General features: G+C 28.3%; 1 protein-coding gene across 1 annotated transcript in view; it reads right to left on the bottom strand.

The window, feature by feature from the left end:
• LOC142236641 (uncharacterized) overlaps positions 1-25,279 on the bottom strand; it is a 100,320-nt gene that overhangs the window by 44,332 nt on the left and 30,709 nt on the right. The gene's annotated exons all lie outside the window — the stretch shown is intronic.

Raw genomic sequence — 25,279 nt, 5'->3', positions numbered from 1 at the left:
GAAATTAATACCAATGGGTTTGTTAAATGGTAATGACATGTGAATAAAGGGTAAATAAATGCAAAGGTTATTGCAGGAAGACATATATGTCATAATTAATGCTTCAATGTTGGTTTTATTTCTTTTATTTAGTTACTACCCAGTAAAAAAGCGTCGCTAAAAAAGTAGTGAAAATGTTCCTTTTGGATCCGCAAGTGGAAAATAAAAGAAAAAAAAACATAAAATTCAAAAAATTTAAGAAATCTTTATTCAACATTTGTTTCATGCAAATGTTGACAACTACCGCGTTTCAAATTTCGGCCGGTATCACACGAATAAATGCTTCAATATTGTCTTCCAATACACCAATTGCAGCGGTGTATTGGAGCGGTACCAATTGACCGGTCCCGAATGTGAAATAAAATATTCACCGAAATCGCCTCTCATTAACTCCATTGTTATGCATGCTCTATGGCATGTGGCACCGTCTTGTTGAAACCACATGTCATGCAGGTCATGCTCTTGCATTTGGGGCCAAAAAAAAGGTGGATACATGAAATGAAGTGATTCTGTTACGTTGTTATAAAACCAGATGAGATTCTACACCATCTCCAAATTAAATTTGAATTTGGAAATTTGAGGTAAATTTGTTGAGACAACTTTCATTTAAATTTAATGCGGGTCATTTTTCTCCTTCCCTACGACATAACTGTAAAGTTATAACATTTTTCAAAACGCCGAATACGACGGAGATGGCCTACCCGAACGTATATCGGAAAATAAGGCACCGTATTTTTACCCTATACTTTGCCTGTCAAATTCATGTAAAATTAAACTTATTACTTTAAAAAGTCTAGCAGGGGAAGTTCCTTTTCTCGTGCACATATCAACAAATTTGTTAACCCATTTTTTGCCGCGATGCAAAAATGTTCGAATCTATACGCAAAAGTTACTTTTCTAGGGTAATTAGTACCCAATAAATACAAATCCATCGTCAAAATTGTTCTACCTGTGACAGTTTTGCCAGGTGAGACTGTTCGAGTAGTCGAACAGCAAAGTTTTTGTTTCTCTGAGAGTAATTGGATGTACAAAACTAAAACTCAAAGCTCACTTACTGACTATTTTCAACCTTTGCCTACAATTATAAAGCACTTTTGGGAAAAAATAATTTACAATTAAATTCTAATTTATTAAAGGGAAATAAGTCATAATGTAAGTTATTTTTCAACCCCCCTGGAGACTACCAAAGGGATGGGGGTATGCGCTTTATTATTTTCCTGAAAGCCAACAAAATTTACTATAATAATGCGTCATTACATAAACCGTCGAGAGTATTTCTTCATTGAAAAAATGTATGTGCAAATCGACAAATTTGTTGTTCGAGTAGTCGAACAGCGGCCAAAAATGGGTTAATGATTTTCCATTTAAACGACGCCATCTACCTTCCCTGCCAGGTTTAAAAAATTCTGAGGACTTTACATTTTCAAAAATAGAAAAATTAGGTGCACAAACTTCCCCAGGTTTCCTATGAATTTCAAGTAAATCGGAGAAAACTCGGGTTTCACGAATAATAATAAAACGAATTGTTCTCTAGGGGAGAGGGTGGTGCCCAGCTTCCCAGCTCCTCTGTAAATATCATAGTTATGAACCGATGTGGGCCAAATTTTACATGGTTGTTAGAGACTATATACCAACACCATGTTCCAAATTTCAGCAGGATCGGATGAAATTTGCTTTTCTTAGAGGCTCCGCAAGCCAAATCGGTTTATATGGGGGCTATATATAATTATGGACCGATATGGACCAAATTTTGCATGGTTGTTAGAGACCATATATCAATATCATGTACCAAATTTCAGCCGGATTGGATGAAATTTGCTTCTCTTTGAGGCTCCGCAAGCCAAATCTGGGGATCGGTTTATATGGGGGCTATATATAATTATGAACCGATGTGGACCAATTTGTGTATGGTTGTTAGAGACCATATACCAATATCATGTACCAAATTTCAGCCAGATCGGATGAATTTTGCTTCTCTGTGAGGTTCCGCAAGACAAATCTAGGGATCGGTTTATATGGGGGCTATATATAATTATGAACCGATGTGGACCAATTTTTCCATGGTTGTTAGAGACCATATACCAATATTATGTACCAAATTTCAGCCGGATCGGATGAATTTTGCATCTCTTTGAGGTTTCGCAAATTTGGGGATCGGTTTATATAAGGGCTATATATAATTATGGACCAATTCTCGCATGGTTGTTAGAGACCATATACTAACACCACGTACCAAATTTCAACAGAATCGGATGAAATTTGCTTCTCTTAGAGGCTCCGCAAACCAAATCTGGGGATCAGGTTTATATGGGGCTATATATAATTATGAACCGATGTGGACCAATTTTTGCATGGTTGTTAGAGACCATATACCAACACCATGTACCAAATTTCAGCCAGATCGGATGAAATTTACTTCTGTTAGAGGCTCAGCAAGCCATATCTGGGGGTCCGTTTATATGGGGACTATACGTAAAGATGAACCGATATGGCCCATTTGCAATACCATCCGACCTACATCAATAATAACTACTTGTGCCAAGTTTCAAGTCGATAGCTTTTTTCGTTCGGAAATTAGCGAGATATCAACAGACGGACATGCGTAGATAGACTCAGAATTTCACCACGAAAGGGTCTGAAAGTTTATATACGTACCCCCCTCCTATGGTGGAGGGTATACAAAAATTTGCTATGAGAGTTAAAATTTTGAAAAATGAGAACTGGGTTGTGTACAAAAACTATTGAGTAGTTAGAAATGATGAGCCAGCAGATCAGACTACGGTCACAAATGACAGACCAATGGGAAAAAATTACCCATTCCATGATAATCTTAAAAATTAGTTAGCGAACATTTTATGACAATTCTAAAAATTATTTTGTTAATATGGGTGAAAATAGGTGTCAATTATTTCTTATTGTTGGAATTTTAATGCTGTGAATATTTTGAATTCTGTATCAAAGTTTTAATAAATTTATTTTTTTTTAGTTTTTTTTTAATATTAACTTTATTCCCTTCCAAAAGTGTTAACATGGAAGAAAGTGTTACTTTTAACAAAATCATTAATTATTAAATGAATATGTATCTTTTGTAGATATTTTTATACTGCATCGCTGCTTGATGTTTACCGCCAGTAATTAACGGTCAAGTTTGTTGCTTAAGTCTTTCGTTTGCCTTGCTCTATTGTCTGAACATTGTGTATTGACCAGAAAGAATACTTCTAATTTCTTTTCTTAAATAATTTTTAAGCGTCTTTATGTATCTTCAAAGGTAACATATATATATGTTTGCCAACTAGTAAATATGTTTTTGATTTTGATTAATTGATTTTATTAAATTTCAAACAAACCAAATGGAACTTTTCCCAAACAAGTTGAAAAATCCATTAGAGTCTGCCTCTCTTCCACTCTCTCTCTCTTCTGAAGAAAGTTGAGTAGTAGTTCTGCTGCCTTTTTCAATGATAATGTTCATTTAGGTTGGTGGAAAGGTGTCGATTGGGGGCAGCTACCATAATATTTTATGGGTGGTTTTGGTTCTGGTATTAGCTTGGCAGTTAGCATATTGCCAATACAGTTATTTTCTTTGGTCATAATGGATAAGAGTAGCCAATGTGAATATGTTGTTGGATAGCACTTTATATGATTTCGTGCTTAACGTACCAAAGTAATTGTATGTCTGAGTCTCTCTAGTCAGCTAGCATCTTACAATTGAAGCTTGACGAAGCATAACAAAAGCAAAAGAAACAAAAAACGAATTCCATTCATTTCATGAAAGTCTAAGTTATGACCACTGATGATGATTACAATAAACATTATCTTTGGAATTTGAATAGAGCTGGTTTTTTCTTTATTTAGAAAAAAATTGTCTGCTTTAGTCTCAGCGGGTGAGATTGTTTTTCAATTACCCTGAACTTTAGGTGAAATAGAAACCAAGTTGCAAAAAAAAAATAACTTGGAGGGTTTTCAAACTACAATTAACTATGAAGCCTGACTTGATTTTGTGAAACATTGTGCGTCTCACCGTTGAACTTCCAAGTTTAATTCGAAATATTTCACTGCTTATGTTTGTTTTGTACCCTACATCATGAAGTGGTCGAGAAATTCATAGAAAATATTTTCGATTTTTTTTTTTTTTTAAGGAATATGTTACCCTCCATGTTGAGTGTAGGTTAGGTTAGGTTAGGTGGCAGCCCGATGTATCAGGCGTACTTAGACTATTCAGTCCATTGTGATACCACAGTGGTGAACTTCTCTCTTATCACTGAGTGCTGCCCGATTCCATGTTAAGCTCAATGACAAGGGACCTCCTTTTTATAGCCGAGTCCGAACGGCGTTCCACATTGCAGTGAAACCACTTAGAGAAGCTTTGAAACCCTCAGAAATGTCACCAGCATTACTGAGGTGGGATAATCCACCGCTGAAAAACTTTTTGGTGTTCGGTCGAAGCAGGAATCGAACCTACGACTTTGTGTATGCATGCTAACCATTGCACCACGGAGTGTAAGTTTGGAAGTTTTTGTATGATAACAGTTGCTATTGTCTACAGGAGAGTAGAGTGCAATTTAATCATTCCGGCTCTTCATCTACATTTTCTTGGTCAAGAAATTCATAGAAAATTTCTTCGGAATTTAATTTTTTTGAGAGTAAGTTCAACTCCCCTTTGGTTGCAAGTTTACAAGTTTTTGTCTGTTAATTGATGTTATTGTCTGTAAGGAAGTAGGGTGTAATTTAATCGTTCTGACCCTTCAACTACAGTTTCTTGATCGAGAACTGAATGGAAAATGTCAATTTTTTTTGGGACAAAGTTCAACTCCCCTTTGGTTGCAAGTTTTGTCAATTAATTATTTCTATTGTCTACAAGAGAGTAGGGTGTAATGTAATCGTTCCGAGCCTTCATCTATATTCTCTTACTGCTTTAATTTAAATTTCTTTGCTAAATATTAAAATGACGTATTTTAATTTAACCCATTTTATGTTTTTTTGGTTAAAGCTTTTGTTTATTTCTCACTCGGCCATTAATCATGGGTTGCAACGTAAGCTTACTTGGCTTGGACCATTGTAAAATGATTAAAGGGCTGGTTTATTTAGTGGATGTTATGGTTTGTTGATTTTCTCACGTGTCTATTGTTTGTCACAGTGCTTGCACAGATAGTTAGGGAGGATCACTGGAAAATAAATGGACTGACTACTGTGGCATAGATTGGATTCACATAAAATCTTGTCACAGTCTTTGTTCAAAGAAAAAGACCACAACTTTTACGAAAAAAAGTGACAGTTTCACATGCCCACAAATATGCCATCCCAAAAGAAATTGCAACAAACAGTTTTTTTTAAGACCATTCCATGAAAATTGAGAAAAAAGCGAGAGTACCCAGTGAAATTATTTATGGCCATTTTTGTGTTTCATGGCTTTCCAGACAATGATGCGCTTCGATCGACATGCTAATTTGTTTTTATAGAAATTATGACAAAATATATGAAATCGACCAAAAACCCTGGAGAATAGATGGATGGTAAAATAGATAGATAAACAAACAGAGTGATCGAGCTTTTTGTGATGATCAAACATCAGTCAGTCTGCTATAAAGATTTCGCTAAGATTTTGATTATTGGGATTTGTAAGGCAGCGAACTTGTTTTTTTGCATATTAATAATGATTTTGTTATTGGAGAAGATCCAATGGATGTCTAAGTTGTTGGTAATTATATCTATACCCCTGGGAGGTGTACCATTTCAACATGAAACTCCGTTGCTTATAATATGTTTACAGACCCAAAGATATACATATAAACTAGAAATTTGGAATATTTAAAATATCTAAATATAAACGAAAGCGAAATTCGAAAGTAAAAGTGTGGAAATGGGCACAATAATGTGAACATGAAAAAGTCCCAAGATCTCTAGACGTTAAATTTTATTTTTTAACTACGATCTGTTATGTTTTAAGTGACATGAAATTATTATAATAATTTAAGGATTTTTTGGAAACATACTAAATGAAGGATTTGAGATGTATATAATTTTGAAAAACGAATCCATATTTAAGACATTTTGCTCCAAGCAAACAAATGTTTAGAAACTGAAATTAACTATTTAGGGCCTTAAAAAAAGATGTGGATCAGGTTGAAACGTAATATGTTTGCACAGAGCAAACAATATTTTGTTTGAACACATTCTTAAAATATATATGCTTGAAGCAGAATAAGTTTGTGAGAATATGTTACAAAGACGAGGGTGTCCTCACCAGCTAATGCCAGAGTAAAAAACAAATGATTTCATATAGTGAAGTGCGTTTTCGTTAACAGTTTAGGGATTGTAATGAAGATCAAAAACCCATATTTTAGTTTTTTTTAATTTAAAAGACGACTTTTGATTATGCGAGTCGCGAAAGTTGAGTTTTCCACTTTGCTGCAAAAACACGGTTGCCACTCGGGAAAATTTTGTCCAAATTTTATTTCTATAGGAAATTTTGTAAAAATTATATTTCTATAGAAAATTTTGTCAAAATTTTATTTCTATAGAAAATTTTGTTAAAATTTTATTTCTATAGAAAATTTTGTCAAAATGTTATTTCTATAGAAAATTTTGTTAAAATTTTATTTTTATAGAAAATTTTGTTAAAATTTTATTTTTATAGAAAATTTTGTTAAAACTTTATTTCTATAGAATTTTTTGTCAACATTTTATTTCTATAGAAAATTTTGTCAAAGTTTTATTTCTATAGAAAATTTTGTTAACACTTTATTTCTATACAAAGTTTTGTCAATATTTTATTTCTATAGAAAGTTTTGTCAAAATTTTATTTCTATAGAAAATTTAGACAAAATTTTATTTGTATAGAAAATTTTGTTAAAATTTTATTTCTATTGAAAACTTTGTTCAAATTTTATTTCTATAGAAAGTTTTGTCAAAATTTTATTTATATAGAAAATTTAGTCAAAATTTTATTTCTATAGAAAATTTGTTAAAATATTATTTCTATTGAAAATTTTGTTCAAATTTTATTTCTATAGAATGTTTTGTCAAAATTTTATTTATATAGAAAATTTAGTCAAAATTTTATTTCTATAGATAATTTTGTCAAAATTTTATTTCTATAGAAAATTTTGTCAAAATTTTACTTCTATAAACAATTTCGTCAAAATATTATTTCTATAGAAAATTTTGTTAAAATTTTATTTCTATTGAAATTTTGTTAAAATTGTATTTCTATAGAAAGTTTTGTAAAAATTTTATTTCTATAGAAAATTTAGTCAAAATTTTATTTCTATAGAAAATTTTATCAAAATTTTATTTTTATAGAAAATTTTGTCAAATTTTTATTTCTATAAAAAATTTCGTCAAAATTTTATTTCTAGCCAAATTTTTAAATGTTAAAATTTCTATAGAAAATTTTCTTAAAATTTTATTTCTATAGAAAATTTTGTCAAAATTTTATTTCTATAGAAAATTTTGTTAAAACTTTATTTCTATAGAAAGTTTTGTCAAAATTTTATTTCTATAGAAAATTAAGTCTACATTTTATTTCTATAGAAAATTTTGTTAAAATTTTATTTCTATTGAAAATTTTGTTAAAATTGTATATCTATAGAAAGTTTTGTTAAAATTTTATTTCTATAGAAAACTTTGTCAAAATTTTATTTCTATAGAAAATATTGTCAAACTTTAATTTCTATAGAGAATTTTGTCAAAATTTTACTTCTATAAAACATTTCGTCAAAATTTTATTTCTATAGAAAATTTTGTTAAAATTTTCTTTCTATTGAAAATTTTGTTAAAATTTTATTTCTATAGAAAGTTTTGTCAAAATTTTATTTCTATAGAAAAGTTAGTCAAAATTTTATTTCTGTAGAAAATTTTGTCAAAATTTTATTTCTATAGAAAATTTTGTCAAAATTTTATTTCCATAGAAAATTTTGTCAAAAATTTATTTCTATAAAAAATTTCGTCAAAATTTTATTTCTAGCCAAAATGTTATTAAAATTTCTATAGGAAATTTTCTTAAAAATTTATTTCTATAGAAAATTTTCTCAAAATTAGTTTCTATAGAAAATTTTGTCAAAATTTTATTTCTATATAAAAATTTTTTGTAAAAATTTTATTTCTATCGAACATTTTGTTAAAACTTTATTTCTGTAGAAAATTTTGTCAAAATTTTATTTATATAAAAAAATGTTGTCAAAATTTTATTTCTAAAGAAAATTTTTTCAAAATTTTATTTCTATAGAAAATTTTTTCAAAAATTTATTTCTAGCGAAAATGTTCTTAAAATTAAAATTTTCTAAACTTTTTTTTCTATAGAAAATTTTGTTATTATTTTATTTCTATAGAAAATTTTGTTAAAACTTTATTTCTATACAAAGTTTTGTCAATATTTTATTTCTATAGAAAGTTTTTCAAAATTTTATTTCTATAGAAAATTTAGTCAAAATGTTATTTCTATTGAAAATTTTGTTAAAATTTTATTTCTATAGAATGTTTTGTCAAAATTTTATTCCTATAGAAAATTTTGTTAAAATTTTATTTCTGTTGAAAATTTTGTTAAAATTTTATTTCTATAGAAAGTTTTGTCAAAATTTTATTTCTATAGAAAATTTAGTCAAAATTTTATTTCTATAGAAAGTTTTGTCAAAATTTTATTTTTGTAGAAAATTTTGTCAAAATTTTATTTCTATAGAAAATTTTGTCAAAATTTTATTTCTATAAAAAATCTCGGCAAAATTTTATTTCTAGCCAAAATGTTGTTAAAATTTCTATAGAAAAATTTCTTCAAAAATTTATTTCTATAGAAAATTTTGTCAAAATTTTATTTCTATATAAAAATTTATTGTAGAAATTTTATTTCTATTGAACATTTTTTAAAACTTTATTTCTATAGAAAATTTTGTCAAAATTTTATTTATATAAAAAATGTTGTCAAAATGTTATTTCTATAGAAGATTTTTTCAAAAATTTATTTCTAGCGAAAATTTTCTTAAAATTAAAATTTTCTAAACTTTTTTTTTATAGAAAATTTTGTTTTAATTTTATTTCTATAGACAATTTTGTTATAATTTTATTTCTATAGAAAGTTTTATTAAAATTTTATTTCTATAGAAAATTTTGTCAAAATTTTATTTCTATAGAAGATTTGGCCAAAATTGTATTTCTATAGAAAATTTTGTCTAAGTGTTATTCATATAGAAAATTTTGTCAATATATTTTTCATATAGAAAATTTTTTCAAAATTTTATTTCTATAGAACATTTTGTCAAAATTTTATTTCTATAGAAAATTTCACTGCAATCGGGCAGCACTCATTGATAAGAGAAAAGTACACCATATTTGGTGAATACGTTTGCAACTCCCAGGAGGAGACGAGATAGACACAGGGTGTGTTTGGGAATAATGATCAGGGTGGGTCCTTGCCTTGATGTAGCCATGTCCGTCTGTCCGTCCGTCCGTGATCAAGGTGTAGGTCGCAGGTTTAATCCAATTGGTTTAAAATTTCACACAGATTTAGATATAACTGCCATATATCTTTCACCCGATATGAACTTATATGGCCCTAGAAGTGAGAGTTTCCCTCCGATGTACGGGAAGTTTTGCACAGGGAGTAGAGCTAACATTCTGACTATTTAGATATAGTTCCCGTATATATCTTTCGTCCGATATACACTCATATAACTACAGAAGCCACAGTTTCAAAATGATTTACGTGAAATTTTACTCGTGGACTATTAATTAATTAATTAATATGCAATGGGTTTGAAACCATGATTCTATGTATGCAACTATTGTAATGCTAATTATTACACCGCGGTGACTCCCATGCTACGTATTTTGTTCAATGAATTTTATTATAAATTTGAAAATATGGGTTTGATTTGAAAATACTTTTTCGACTAGCCATATTTGGGTGTATTTCACATTACACTTCCAAAATTCACTTTAACTAGATTTCAACTGTCGTTTGCTTTATTAAAAATGGATTTCAAATCCAATTTTTGTAGATTTCGAGCCTAATGTGTATCGGTTATAAGAGGAAGAACTTCGTTGGAGTGTCTCACAAGGCAAAAATCAAGCCTACCGTCAAGGCACGGATTACTCGTAACGTATGGCATGTGATTCTACCTTTATTCCATCAATAATAGAACTAAAATATATAATTCTACCATAAACAATCAAATGAACTTTGGTAAACATGTTCTTGAATTTTGTCTTGTCTTCGTAAATTACAATTAAATATTTTCTATACTAATTTAAGATTTCATTTTATTGCGAAACTTTGAAAAAAATAACAATAATGAGCGAATGAAAATTTAAGAAAGAAATATGTTTTTTTATTTATTAATAAATAAAAAATATTATATTAAATAGTTATCACTGGAATTTATTATAAACAACGAAATTCAATAAATCTCTACGTGAATCATTGTATAGAATTATGTGTTTTTGTCATATGACAAATCCACAAGATATTAAAATACAGCATATCTATATGATTGCCAAGTTCAAGATCGTAAAGAGAAACCACATAAAAGTTAACGCGTTAAAAACTAAATACCATAGCAATACATAAAGATATACACAAACATCAGTATAAATAAAGTTATGATCATATTTTAGTGTTAACACATTCTACAGACGAACACAAATAAAGATTAAAGTAAATACGAATTCATAAAAAATAAACAAATGTATCATTTATCATAAGAATCATAATAATTAAATAGATGAAAACGGAAAAAGATATTCATAGAAGAAGAATATTTTTTTTTTATGAATATCGAGAATATATTTATACCTGTTTCATCTAAATTACCGTTTATGGTAACCACATAAAAACTGAGATATAAAATATATGATTAATAAAATAGAAAACTATATGGAAATAAGTAAGAAAAGGCATGAGCAGGGCGAATTATATCTAAACCCATACCATACACATCTTTACACCTTAACTCTATTTTGGAGAAAGAACTAAATACGAATTATTGTCGCCAGTAGTGAATTTTTTTCTAAATCACAATGAGCTACGTTAATTAATAACATGTGTGCTATGCCACAATCATTTCGTATATTGTAATACAAAAATTGTCCATTTTCCTCTATAATCCGCTATGATTATGTATACATAACGTGATATCTCTGTAATTATCATATGATGATCAAAACTACATAATTATTTTAATTTGTTTATTTATCTACTTGTGTATGATTATGTTTAAATGAAATTGTCGGAAAAATGCCGGTCATTTTATTTAATTTTAATATGAGGCTTCCTTGAGTCTATTGTTTTGTGTTATATTTTTTCTATTGTTTTATTTTGATTATGACACACTGGTATTAGAGCCATCCCATCTTATCTCCATCTAGTCCATTGTAACCATCAATAGGTAGCAGGAAGTAGGTTTTGTCCACTATGCACGCAATTAAATTTTCTTCGCATAACCCAAAAGAGATAGTAATATGAGTATGTAAGACCCCATGCACTATTCGAATATTACTCTTGCATAAGAAATAATATCAGGTAAGGATTTTTTATTAATTTCTATATAATTGAAACATATGTGTGCTTTATGGAATTTGCACATTTTGGTACTAATTAGTGCATAACTAGTCACTTTATACATTTCTTACCGAATCAAGAAATATCATGAATTTGGACTTTGTGGTACTCAATAAGTGTACTAACATGAATTGCAGACAGAATTATTTACAAAGAATGAATTTTGGAGATAGTCTTTCTTAGTAATTTTTTTTGGGAAGGTACTAATTAGTGCAAAACTAGTCACGGTATATATTTTGTACGGAAGCAAGGAAGGTCATAAATTTGTATTTTATGGTACTCACATAAGTGTCCAAAATAATAATTGCATACCCGTATAGATTTCTCATCCTCCGGATACAAGAATCAATTTTGTAAAAAATAAGAGGAAGTGGGATATTTCTTTTGGGAAACAACAGGGATTGTATGTGCTTTTTGGAAATTGGTACAATTTAGTACTAAATTTGACAAAACAAGTTCGAGAAAGTTCTATTCTTCTTGTATCATCTCAAATTGAAAATATCGATCCGTTCGGATGAAACTTCACAAACAGGCTGATTTATGGAAATCTGCACATTTTGGTACTGATTAGTACATAGCAAATATTATTGAATACCTTTCATACGGGATAAAGGAAGATAATGAAATTGCAGACCTGAAAATGAGGTGTTATACGAGGTACTTTTGATGGCAGAAAAAGAAGAAAATTTTACCAACATTAAAAAATCTTATTTTTAAGTTTTTGATCGAATGTTTGTGGTTATTATGAAAAACTGTTTTTCTTCCAAAGAATTGTTTCAAGATTTTATTTTAGAAGTTTAGTTGCGTATTTGCAATATTATATAATATGATCTCTCCTATTATCGACAATTTATTGGGTGTACAAATATCCCTTGAATTGTAAATGTGTCCAATTTAAAATGTTTTTACGATTTAACTTGCACCAAAAAGGGAAAGTAACTACATCTTTAAAAGAACTTACTAACAATGGTATATGGCTCAACACGAAAAACGTTATCGGAACTTCTTATTATAGAACATTTTGTCAACATTTTATTTCTATAGAAAATGTTATATAAAATGTTGTCAAAATTTTATTTCTATAGCAAATTTTGTCAAAATTTTACATCTATACAAAATTTTGTCAAAATTTTACTTCTATAGAAAATTTTGTCAAAATTTTATTCCTATAGAAAATTTCGTCAAAATCTTATTTCTATAGAAAATGTTATCAAAATTTTATTTGTATAAAAAATTTTGTCAAAATTTTATTTCTATAAAAAAATTTGTCAAAATTTTATTTCTGTAGAATTTTTTTTAAATTTTGTCAAAATTTTATTTCTGTAGAAAATTTTGTCAAAATTTTATTTCTACAGAAAATTTTGTCAAAATTTTATTTCTATTGAAAATTTTGTCAAAATTTTATTTCTATAGAAAATTTTGTCAAAATTTTATTTCTAGGAAAATTTTGTCAAAATTTTATTTCCATAGAAAATTTTGTCAACATTTTATTTCTATAAAAATATTGTCAAAATTTTATTTCTGTAGATTTTTTTTAATTTTGTCAAAATGTTATTTTTATAGAAAATGTTGTCAAAATTTTATTTCTATAGAAAATTTTGTCAACATTTTATTTCTATAGTAAATATTGTCAACATTTTATTTCTATAGAAAATTTGGTCAAAATTTTATTTCTATAGAAAATTTTGTCAAAATTTTATTTCTATAGAAAATTTTGTCAAAATGTTATTTCTATAGAAAATTTTGTCACAATTTTATTTCTATAGAAAGTTTTGTTAACATTTTATTTCTGTTGAAATTTTTTTTTTAAAATTTGTCAAAATTTTATTTCTACGGAAAATTTTGTCAAAATTTTTTTTATAGAAAATTTTGTCAAAATTTTATTTCTATAAAAAATTTTGTCAAAATTGTATTTCTATAAAAAATTTTGTCAAAATTGTATTTCTATAGTAAACTTTGTCAAAATTTTATTTCTATAGAAAATTTTGTCAAAATGTTTTTTGTATAAAAAATTTTGTCAATTTTTTATTTTTATAGAAAATTTTGTCAAAATATTATTTCTAAAGAAAATTTTGTAAAATTTTATTTCTACAGAAAATTTTGTAAAATTTTATTTCTACAGAAAATTTTGTCAACATTTTATTGCTATAGAAAATTTTGTCAAAATTTTTTTCCTGTAGAAAATGTTTTCAAAACTTTATTCCTGTAGAAAATTTTATCTCTATAGAAAATTTTGCCAAAATTTAATTTCTATAGAAAATTTTGTTAAAATATTAATTCTATAGTAAATTTTGTGAACATTTTATATCTATAGAAAATTTTGTCAAAATTTTAATTCTATAGTAAAATGTGTTAAAATTTTATTTCTATAGAAAATTTTGTAAAAATTTTATTTCTATAGAAAATTTTGTCAAAATTTTATTTCTATAGAAAATTTTGTAAAATTTTATTTCTACAGAAAATTTTGTCAAAATTTTATTTCTATAAAAATTTTGTAAAATTTTATTGCTATAGAAAATTTTACTTCTATAGAAAATTTTTTCAAAATTTTATTTCTATAGAAAATTTTGTCAAAATTTTATTTCTATAGAAATTTTTGTCAAAATTTTATTTCTGTAGATTTTTTTTTTAATTTTTGTTTCGAATTTATTTTTGTTTGTTTCGAATTTATTTCGGCATAAGCCGGCTATCATGCAAATCCTTTTTTCGGAAGATTCAAGTGTGGTTCATTGTTGGGTTTAATGAACTGCCTGAATTTATTCTGATAATTGGTTGATAGTTTTGCTGCACGTTGAGGATGCTGATGAGGAATGTGGTAATTCCGAAACGTGCGTCCATCCAACCATCTTGCAGTCTATAGGGCTTTGCCCAAATAAATTTGACAAACATTCTTTTCCTCTGTTGGTCAAACGACACTTGTAGTTTAGTCAATGCATGGTTTTAAGCTGAAATCAATAAACAACAACAATTTTGTCAAACTTTTATTTCTACAGAAAATTTTGTCAATATTTTATTTCTATAGAAAATTTCGTCAAAATCTTATTTCTATAGAAAATGTTATCAAAATTTTATTTGTATAAAAAATTTTGTCAAAATTTTATTTCTATAAAAAAATTTGTCAAAATTTTATTTCTGTAGAATTTTTTTTAAATTTTGTCAAAATTTTATTTCTGTAGAAAATTTTGTCAAAATTTTATTTCTACAGAAAATTTTGTCAAAATTTTATTTCTATTGAAAATTTTGTCAAAATTTTATTTCTATAGAAAATTTTGTCAAAATTTTATTTCCATAGAAAATTTTGTCAACATTTTATTTCTATAAAAATATTGTCAAAATTTTATTTCTGTAGATTTTTTTTAATTTTGTCAAAATGTTATTTTTATAGAAAATGTTGTCAAAATTTTATTTCTATAGAAAATTTTGTCAACATTTTATTTCTATAGTAAATATTGTCAACATTTTATTTCTATAGAAAATTTGGTCAAAATTTTATTTCTATAGAAAATTTTGTCAAAATTTTATTTCTATAGAAAATTTTGTCAAAATGTTATTTCTATAGAAAATTTTGTCAAAATTTTATTTCTATAGAAAGTTTTGTTAACATTTTATTTCTGTTGAAATTTTTTTTTTAAATTTTGTCAAAATTTTATTTCTACGGAAAATTTTGTCAAAATTTTTTTTATAGAAAATTTTGTCAAAATTTTATTTCTATAAAAAATTTTGTCAAAATTGTATTTCTATAAAAAATTTTGTCAAAATTGTATTTCTATAGTAAACTTTGTCAAAATTTTATTTCTATAGAAAATTTTGTCAAAATGTTTTTTGTATAAAAAATTTTGTCAATTTTTTATTTTTATAGAAAATTTTGTCAAAATATTTTTTTCTAAAGAAAATTTTGTAAAATTTTATTTCTACAGAAAATTTTGTAAAATTTTATTTCTACAGAAAATTTTGTCAACATTTTATTGCTATAGAAAATTTTGTCAAAATTTTTTTCCTGTAGAAAATGTTTTCAAAACTTTATTCCTGTAGAAAATTTTATCTCTATAGAAAATTTTGCCAAAATTTAATTTCTATAGAAAATTTTGTTAAAATATTAATTCTATAGTAAATTTTGTGAACATTTTATATCTATAGAAAATTTTGTCAAAATTTTAATTCTATAGTAAAATGTGTTAAAATTTTATTTCTATAGAAAATTTTGTAAAAATTTTATTTCTATAGAAAATTTTGTCAAAATTTTATTTCTATAGAAAATTTTGTAAAATTTTATTTCTACAGAAAATTTTGTCAAAATTTTATTTCTATAAAAATTTTGTAAAATTTTATTGCTATAGAAAATTTTACTTCTATAGAAAATTTTTTCAAAATTTTATTTCTATAGAAAATTTTGTCAAAATTTTATTTCTATAGAAATTTTTGTCAAAATTTTATTTCTGTAGATTTTTTTTTTAATTTTTGTTTCGAATTTATTTTTGTTTGTTTCGAATTTATTTCGGCATAAGCCGGCTATCATGCAAATCCTTTTTTCGGAAGATTCAAGTGTGGTTCATTGTTGGGTTTAATGAACTGCCTGAATTTATTCTGATAATTGGTTGATAGTTTTGCTGCACGTTGAGGATGCTGATGAGGAATGTGGTAATTCCGAAACGTGCGTCCATCCAACCATCTTGCAGTCTATAGGGCTTTGCCCAAATAAATTTGACAAACATTCTTTTCCTCTGTTGGTCAAACGACACTTGTAGTTTAGTCAATGCATGGTTTTAAGCTGAAATCAATAAACAACAACAATTTTGTCAAACTTTTATTTCTACAGAAAATTTTGTCAATATTTTATTTCTATAGAAAATGTTGTCAAAATTTTATTTCTATAGAAAATTTTGTCAAAATTTTATTTCTATAGAAAAATTTTGTCAACATTTTATTTCATTGAAAATTTTGTCAAATTTTATTTCCATAGAAAATTTTGTCAAAATTTTATTTCTGTAGAAATTTTTTTTTAAATTTTGTCAAAATTTTATTTCTATAGAAAATTTTGTCAAAATTTTATTTCTCTAGAAAATTTTGTAAAACTTTATTTCTACAGAAAATTTTGTCAAAATTTTATTTCTATAGAAAATTTTGTCTAAATTTTTTTCTATAGAAAATTTTGTCAAAATTTTATTTCTATAGAAAATTTTGTTAATATTTTATTCCTATAGAAAATTTTGTCTAAATTTTTTTCTACAGAAAATTTTGTCAAAATTTTATTTCTATAGAAAATTTTGTAAAAATTTTATTTTTATAGAAAATTTTGTCAAAATTTTATTTCTATAGAAAATTTTGTCAGAATTTTATTTCCATAGAAAATTTTGTCAAAATTTTATTTCTATAGTAAATTTTGTCAACATTTTATTTCTATAGAAAATTTTGTAAAATTTTATTTCTACAGAAAATTTGGTAAAATTTTATTTCTACAGAAAATTTTGTCAACATTTTATTTCTATAGAAAATTTTGTAAAACTTTATTTCTACAGAAAATTTTGTCAAAATTTTATTTCTATAGAAAATGTTGTAAAATTTTATTTCTATAGAAAATTTTATCAAAATTTTATTTCTATAGAAAATTTTGTCAAAATTTTATTTCTCTAGAAAATTTTGTCAAAATTTTATTTCTCTAGAAAATTTTGCTAAAAGTTTATTTCTATAGAAAATTTTGTCAAAATTTTATTTCTATAGAAAATTTTATCAAAATTTTACTTCTATAGAAAATTTTGTCAAAATTTTATTTCTATAGAAAATTTTGTCAAAATTTTATTTCTATAGAAAATTTTGTCAAAATTTTATTTCTATAGAAAATTTTGTCAAAATTTTATTTCTATAGAAAATTTTGTCAAAATTTTATTTCTATAGAAAATTTTGTCAAAATTTTGTTTCTATAGAAAATTTTGTCAAAATTTTATTTCTATAGAAAAATTTGTCAAAATTTTATTTCTATAGAAAATTTTGTCAAAATTTTATTTCTATAGAAAATTTTGTAAAATTTTATTTCTATAGAAGATTTGTTAAAATTTTATTTCTATAGAAAATTTTGTCAAAATTTTACTTCTATAGAAAATTTTGTCAAAATTTTATTTCTATAAAAAATTTTTTCAAAATGTTTTCAAAACTTTATTTCTACAGTAAATTTTGTCAACATTTTATTTTTATAGAAAATTTTGTCAAAATTTTATTTCTATGGAAAATTTTATAAAAATTTTATTACTATAGAAATTTTTTTCAATAGTTTATTTCTACAGATTTTTTTCAATATTTTATATCTATAGAAAATATTGTCACAATTTTATTTCTATAGACAATTTTGTCAAAATTTTATTTCTATAGAAAATTTTATCTAAATTTTATTTCTGTAGAAAATTTTATCAAAATTTTATTTGTATAGAAAATTATATCAAAATTTTATTTCTATAGAAAATTTTGTCAAAATTTTATTTCTATCGAAAATTTTGTCAACATTTTATTTCTACAGAATTTTTTTTTAACATTTTATTTCTATTGAAATTTGTATTTCTATAGAGAAATGTGTCAAAATTATATTTTTATGGAAAATTGAAGACTTGTTTTTTTGGAGAGAAATATTTTGCAAAATCTACCAAAACATCAAGAGTTCTACGAATCTACCAAAGAGTAAAAAATCTTCCATTTTTGGTAGAATTCTACCAACTATGGCAACCGTGTTTGGCACATTCAGCCACAAACGCAATGTAACACGAAACATCGAAGCGTCAACTTATATTTGTGATTGTTTGCGATATGATGAACACAGGTTAAAATCTCCCCAACCGTAAATTTTTTATCAAACATTTTTTTAAATAGCGTATTTTCTACGACAGGCCCAAATACTTTCATCGGAGGTGGGCAAAAATTGATGGAGGATCTCAGGATGCTCTTAAAAAGGAACGTTTGTGGAACAGCGTCCTCTCCACCTATATGACCAAAGTTTTCCATTGATTTGCTTCAAATTTTGCAAAACTTTAATAAAAAATGATTTGTAATCCAATGAATAGAGGTACTGAGATTTATATTACTGGATCATAGCACAATCCAACAGCAGGCACAAGAAAATTTATCGTGCAATAACTTGATCTGTGAATTGAGAAACTTTATTTGGGAAATACTACCATTATAGTGCGTGCGCGTACTAAATAGGTACAAATTAAGTACCAAAAATACTATTATATATATTCCGCACAAGAGCAGAATCTAAGACTCGTTGAACTATCTGACATTGATGGAAATTCTGGGAGTGGCTCCCATAGATTATTAATCAGTCGTTGAAAGCTATTGTCTTCAGAAGAATATCTGGTATACGAGTTCTGGCGAACAATCTATAAAATGGGTTTTGTTATTTTCGTTTCCATTTTTAATGTTGTCTAGTTTTTTTATTTTATTTTATGAATTAAAACATTTTTAAATATTTCATTCAGGGGAATCTTGAATGAATGTTTAATTATTTGTATTTTTTTATTTTGCAAAAATCCACCCACGTAAACTCATCACACTCTATTAATTTTATTTTGACCAATATCGGAGAGGTTAGCTAAACTGGTTTGGTTTAATTGTTGTCTGTTTTGGTTTTCAATTACATTGGGGATTTTTTTTTCATGTGCATTCTGTGGTTTCCAACGTGATTATGGTCAATGACAATGACGTGTGGCTGGGAGTGCAGAGTATTTGCAGAGCTATTAAAATGTATTCTGAGTTATTGTTGTAATGCATCAAAGCCAACGTATTGGAGTTGCGGGGCCAAACTAAAAACCCATAAAAAGCAACGGAATTTACTAACTACTATTGCACAATGGGGCCAGAGAGTACGTTAGAAATTCTAAACTAAATCTTAAACCGCAAAGCTGATGCTTTGTTTTTGTGAGTATTCAAACAAATTCTTTATACCACATTTGAAAACAAACTTAATAAATATCGGATAAAAAATTCTTCCTCAAACTTGGGAACAATAACATAGACTCTGAAGGTATTTCTCATACGATCACTGTAGACAATGTTAAATTTTGGAACATTTTACATAAAAATAAATATTTCCATTTAAAAAGTTGATTGAAGCTGAAAACTTTTTCAATTTTAAAATTAATTGATACAATAAACTTTTTAATCAAACTAGAAACATTAAGTCTGTTTTGAAAATTTTTAAATTTTTTATTAAAAAATTAGTTGATACAATTCAATACAATTTTTTAATCAATCTACGAAAGTGATTAAAACTAGTTACGGTTTTTAATTTAAAACAAGTATATACGGCCGTAAGTTCGGCCAGGCCGAATCTTATGTACCTTCCACCATGAATTGCGTAGAAACTTCTTCTAAACACTGCCATCCACAATCGAATTGAACCGGATCGGATGAATTTTGTTCCTCCAAGAGGCTCCGGAGGTCAAATCTGGAGAATGGTTTATATGGGGGCTATATATAATTATAGACCGATATGGACCAATTTTTGCACTGTTGTTAGACACCATATACCAACACCATGTACCAAATTTCAGCCGGATCGGATGAAATTTGATTCTCTTTGAGGCTCCGCAAGCCAAATCTGGGGATCGGATTATATGGCGGCTATATATAATTATGGACCGATTTGTACCAATTTTTGCATGGTTGTTAGATACCATATACCAAATTTCAGCCGGATCGGATGAATATGCTTCTCTTAGACGCTCCGCAAGCCAAATCTGAGGGTCCCTTTATATGGGGGCTATACGTAAAAGTGGACCGATATGGCCAATTTGCTATACCATCCGATCTACATCTACAACAACCGCGGTGCAATGGTTAGCATGCTCGCCTTGCATACACAAGGTCGTGGGTTCGATTCCTGCTTCGACCGAACACCAAACAGGTTTTCAGCGGTGGATTATCCCACCTCAGTAATGCTGGTGACATTTTTGAGGGTTTCAAGGCTTCTCTAAGTGGTTTCACTGCAATGTGGAACGCCGTTCGGACTCGGCTATAAAAAGGAGGTCCCTTGTCATTGAGCTTAACATGGAATCGGACAGCACTCAGTGATAAGAGAGAAGTTCACCACTGTGGTATCACAATGGACTGAATAGTCCAAGTGAGCCTGATACATCGGGCTGCCACCTAACCTATCCTACCTACCCTACATCAACAACAACTACTTGTGCCAAGTTTCAAGTCGTTAGCTTGTTTCGTTCGGAAGTTAGCGTGATTTCAACAGACGGACGGATATGCTCAGATCGACTCAGAATCTCACCACGACCCAGAATATATATACTTTATGGGGTCTTAGAGCAATGTTTCGATGTGTTACAAACGGAATGAGAAAGTTAATATACCCCCCATCGTATGGTGGAGGGTATAAAAATTATTGAGTTTTGTAATATCAATTAAAATATTAATTGATTTTGATTAATTTTCCATTTAATTTTGTTTCATCAAATATTTTTTGCTTTCCTAATTAAAACTGTAATCAATTAATTTCATGATTGATTCAGAAAAAAAATCTGTCTATTATGTCCCAAAAAATATATATGTAAAAAAATATTAAATTAAATAATGATAAATTAATAAATTGAAGTTAAAAATTTTGAACATTAAATTAACTCGACTGTGTCACTAACACTATTGCAACATTTATTACGGGTGCAGGTGCTATGGGTTTTTTCTTTGGTGCGTTGCATTGATTACTTTTTGTTGTTATTCTCTGTTATGATGTGGAATACTTCAAGTTTTCTTTTGATGGAGGCTACATGGCATGGAGTTACATGCGAAAGGGGCTATTGCTGTTATTGACGTTGATGGGAGTGTTATAGTCTTGTCGTAGTACTGTGGTTTGACCACCCATTCACTCATTTCAATGAATGGACGGACAACGCATACACAAATCAGTAAGTGCTGGCTTAGATTGTAAATTGGTTATCGGGAGAGGCGAGATGCTTAATGAAATTAATAGAGGTAGGTTTTCTTTATTATTTTTCAAATTTTAACATTTACATATTATACACTTTATTAAATTTAATTTATTTTAAAACTAGGAGAATCAAAAAATGTATGAAAACACCATTACTTTATGGTAAGTTTGCCCACTTTGATTTTGTTTAATCTGAATTTTTGTTTTTGGCTTGGTAGCTCACCGAAGGTAGTGGGTATACTTCATTGAATACAAGAGAAAATTACAATGAATAAGAAGCGTATTGAAATCATATGTATGGTTGGTCGAAATTCGCTTAATAATTTCTTGATTCAGAGTGAACTTGTCCGAATTTCTGGCAGGTTTTCAAGATGTAACTAAAAAATTGGATTTCAAATAGGGTATATTTTAACCACGGACAAAGATCGGGTATTTTTTCTGCACTTTCCGTGAAAGAATCAAATATTCTTTTCCTAACCGAATGAGATACGTATTTGATACGAAAAAAAAAAACAAGTAAGTAAAGTAGAAAGTCGGGCGGGGCCGACTATATCATACCCTAAACCACCATTACAGAATTAGTAATCATAAGCATTTGTGGGGTAACATATAGGTCTGGGAGATAAACTTAGAATATAAATTTGTATTACCACCACGGTTGCCACAGTTGGTAGAATTCTACCCAAATTAGTAACCTTTTTTGTTAAATCTCTATAAAACTAAAATTTTGGAAAAAGTTTCTATAAACAAATTTTTGTGAGAAATTTTCTATAGAAATAAAATTTTGACAATAAATTCTATAGAAATAAAATTTTGAGAAAAAATTCCACAGAAATAAAATTTTGAGAAAATTTTTTATAGAAATAATAAAGGGTGATTCTTTTGAGGTTAGGATTTTCATGCATTAGTATTTGACAGATCACGTGGGATTTCAGACATGGTGTCAAAGAGAAAGATGCTCAGTATGCTTTGACATTTCATCATGAATAGACTTACTAACGAGCAACGCTTGCAAATCATTGAATTTTATTACCAAAATCAGTGGCAGAAAATCCGCTTTTTTATCGACAAATTTTGTTCAGCGATGAGGCTCATTTCTGGTTGAATGGCTACGTAAATAAGCAAAATTGCCGCATTTGGAGTGAAGAGCAACCAGAAGCCGTTCAAGAACTGCCCATGCATCCCGAAAAATGCACTGTTTGGTGTGGTTTGTACGCTGGTGGAATCATTGGACCGTATTTTTTCAAAGATGCTGTTGGACGCAACGTTACGGTGAATGGCGATCGCTATCGTTCGATGCTAACAAACTTTTTGTTGCCAAAAATGGAAGAACTGAACTTGGTTGACATGTGGTTTCAACAAGATGGCGCTACATGCCACACAGCTCGCGATTCTATGGCCATTTTGAGGGAAAACTTCGGAGAACAATTCATCTCAAGAAATGGACCGGTAAGTTGGCCACCAAGATCATGCGATTTGACGCCTTTAGACTATTTTTTGTGGGGCTACGTCAAGTCTAAAGTCTACAGAAATAAGCCAGCAACTATTCCAGCTTTGGAAGACAACATTTCGGAAGAAATTCGGGCTATTCCGGCCGAAATGCTCGAAAAAGTTGCCCAAAATTGGACTTTCCGAATGGACCACCTAAGACGCAGCCGCGGTCAACATTTAAATGAAATTATCTTCAAAAAGTAAATGTCATGGACCAATCTAACGTTTCAAATAAAGAACCGATGAGATTTTGCAAATTTTATGCGTTTTTTTAAAAAAAAAGTTATCAAGCTCTTAACAAATCACCCTTTATATGGAAGCTATATCTAAATCTGAACAAATTTACATAATATTTTGCGGGTTTGATTAATACCACAAAAGGTTACCTTGTGCAAGATTTGAGTAAGATCAGTTAAGAAATGAGGCCTGTATGGTCAAACATAAGGTTATTAGGGGCGAATTTTTCAAAATCGGGTGATACATATATGGGAGCTATATCTACATCTGAACCGATTTCGATGAATTTTTGCACATATAGTTAGTACTATAGAGGACTAGATCTAGCCAACTTTTAGTAAGATCAGTTAATAAATAAGGGTTCTATGGCCAAATTTGGGAAAATCGGGCTATACATATATATGGGAACTATATCTAAATCTGAACCGATTTCGATGATTTTTTGCACATATAGTTAGTGCTATAGAAGACTACATTTGACCAAATTTTGGTAAGATCGGTTGATAAATAAGGGTTTTATGGCCAAATTTAGAAAAATCGGGCGGTACATATGTATGGGAGCTATAGCTAAATCTGAACCGATTTCGATGATTTTTTGCACATATAGTTAGTGCTATAGAAGATTATATTTAGCCAACTTTGAGTAAGATCGGTTGATAAATAAAGGTTTTGTGGCCAAATTTGGGAAAATCGGGCGACACATATATATGAGAGCTATATCTAAATCTGAACCGATTTGGATGAAATTTTGCAGACTCGAAGGGCGATGGAAAAGATTACCTTTTGCCAAATTTGGTGACGATCCGTTTGAAAAAAGCGCAACGTGACCCCATTTGTTGAAATCGGGCGATACATATATATGGGAGCTATATCTAAATTTGATCCGATTTCTTCCAAATTCAATAGCGTTCGTCCTTGTGCCCAAAAACCTCCCTGTACCAAATTTCATCAAAATCGGTTAATAATTGGGACCGGAATCCTGTGAACAACAAATACATGGACAGACGGACGGACGGACACCAAGCGCTAGATCGACTCAGGAGGTGATTCTGAGTCGATCGGTATATATTTTATGGGGTCTAAAATCAATATTTCTAGTAGGCACATTTTTTGGCCGATCAAACTTATTATACCCTTGACCACTATGTAGTTTAGGGTATAATTAGATTTCAAATAGAGTATATGTTAACCATGGACAAAGATCGGGTATTTTTTCTGCGCTTTGCGTGAAAAAATCAAATATTTTTTTCCTAACCGAATGTAGAGATACGTATTTGATACAAAAAAAAAAAAAAAAACAAAACCGAATGATTATGTCCGTAAAAGAAAAAGAAATATTCGAGAGGCGCAATCGATTTTAGTCTAGTGGTAGTGGTTTTGTGCAATTGTGGGTTTCTTCTGCCGAAAATTTTTTGGGATGTCTTTTATTCGGCGAGATTTAGCAATCTTAGTGATGCAATCTGCCAACTGACAGTTCTATCGTAAAGATGTTTAAAATTTTTGAGCTAATTGTATTGTTTACAAAAACTGGAATTAAATCGTGAACATTTTCGTGCGATTATTTTTATACCATGCGCCACACTGTGGAACAGGGTATTATAAGTTAGTGCACATGTTTACAACACCCAGAAGGAGACGAGATAGACATATAGTGTCTTTGGCAATATTGCTCAGGGCGGGTCCCTGAGTCGATATAGCCATGTCCGTCTGTCTGTGAACACATTTTTGTGATCAAAGTCCAGGTCGCAGTTTTAGTCCAATCGACTTCAAATTGAGCACAAGTTTCTGTTTTGGGTCAGAAAGAACCCTATTGATTTTGGAACAAATCGGTTCAGATTTAGATAAAGCTCCCATATATATCTTTGAGCCGATATGCTCTTATATGGCCCCAGAAGTCAGAGTTTTACCCCAATTTGGTTCACAAATTTCGCACAAGGAGAACAACTAGTACTGTAGTCAAGTGTGCCAATTTTTGTTGAAATCGGTTCAAATTTAGATAAAGCTCCCACACCCAGAGAAGGAATATGATCACCTCAATC

This window comes from Haematobia irritans, chromosome 1, assembly GCF_050003625.1.
Source record: "Haematobia irritans isolate KBUSLIRL chromosome 1, ASM5000362v1, whole genome shotgun sequence".
Taxonomy (NCBI): Eukaryota; Metazoa; Arthropoda; class Insecta; order Diptera; family Muscidae; genus Haematobia; species Haematobia irritans.
This window is presented reverse-complemented; position numbering and strand designations above follow the sequence as displayed.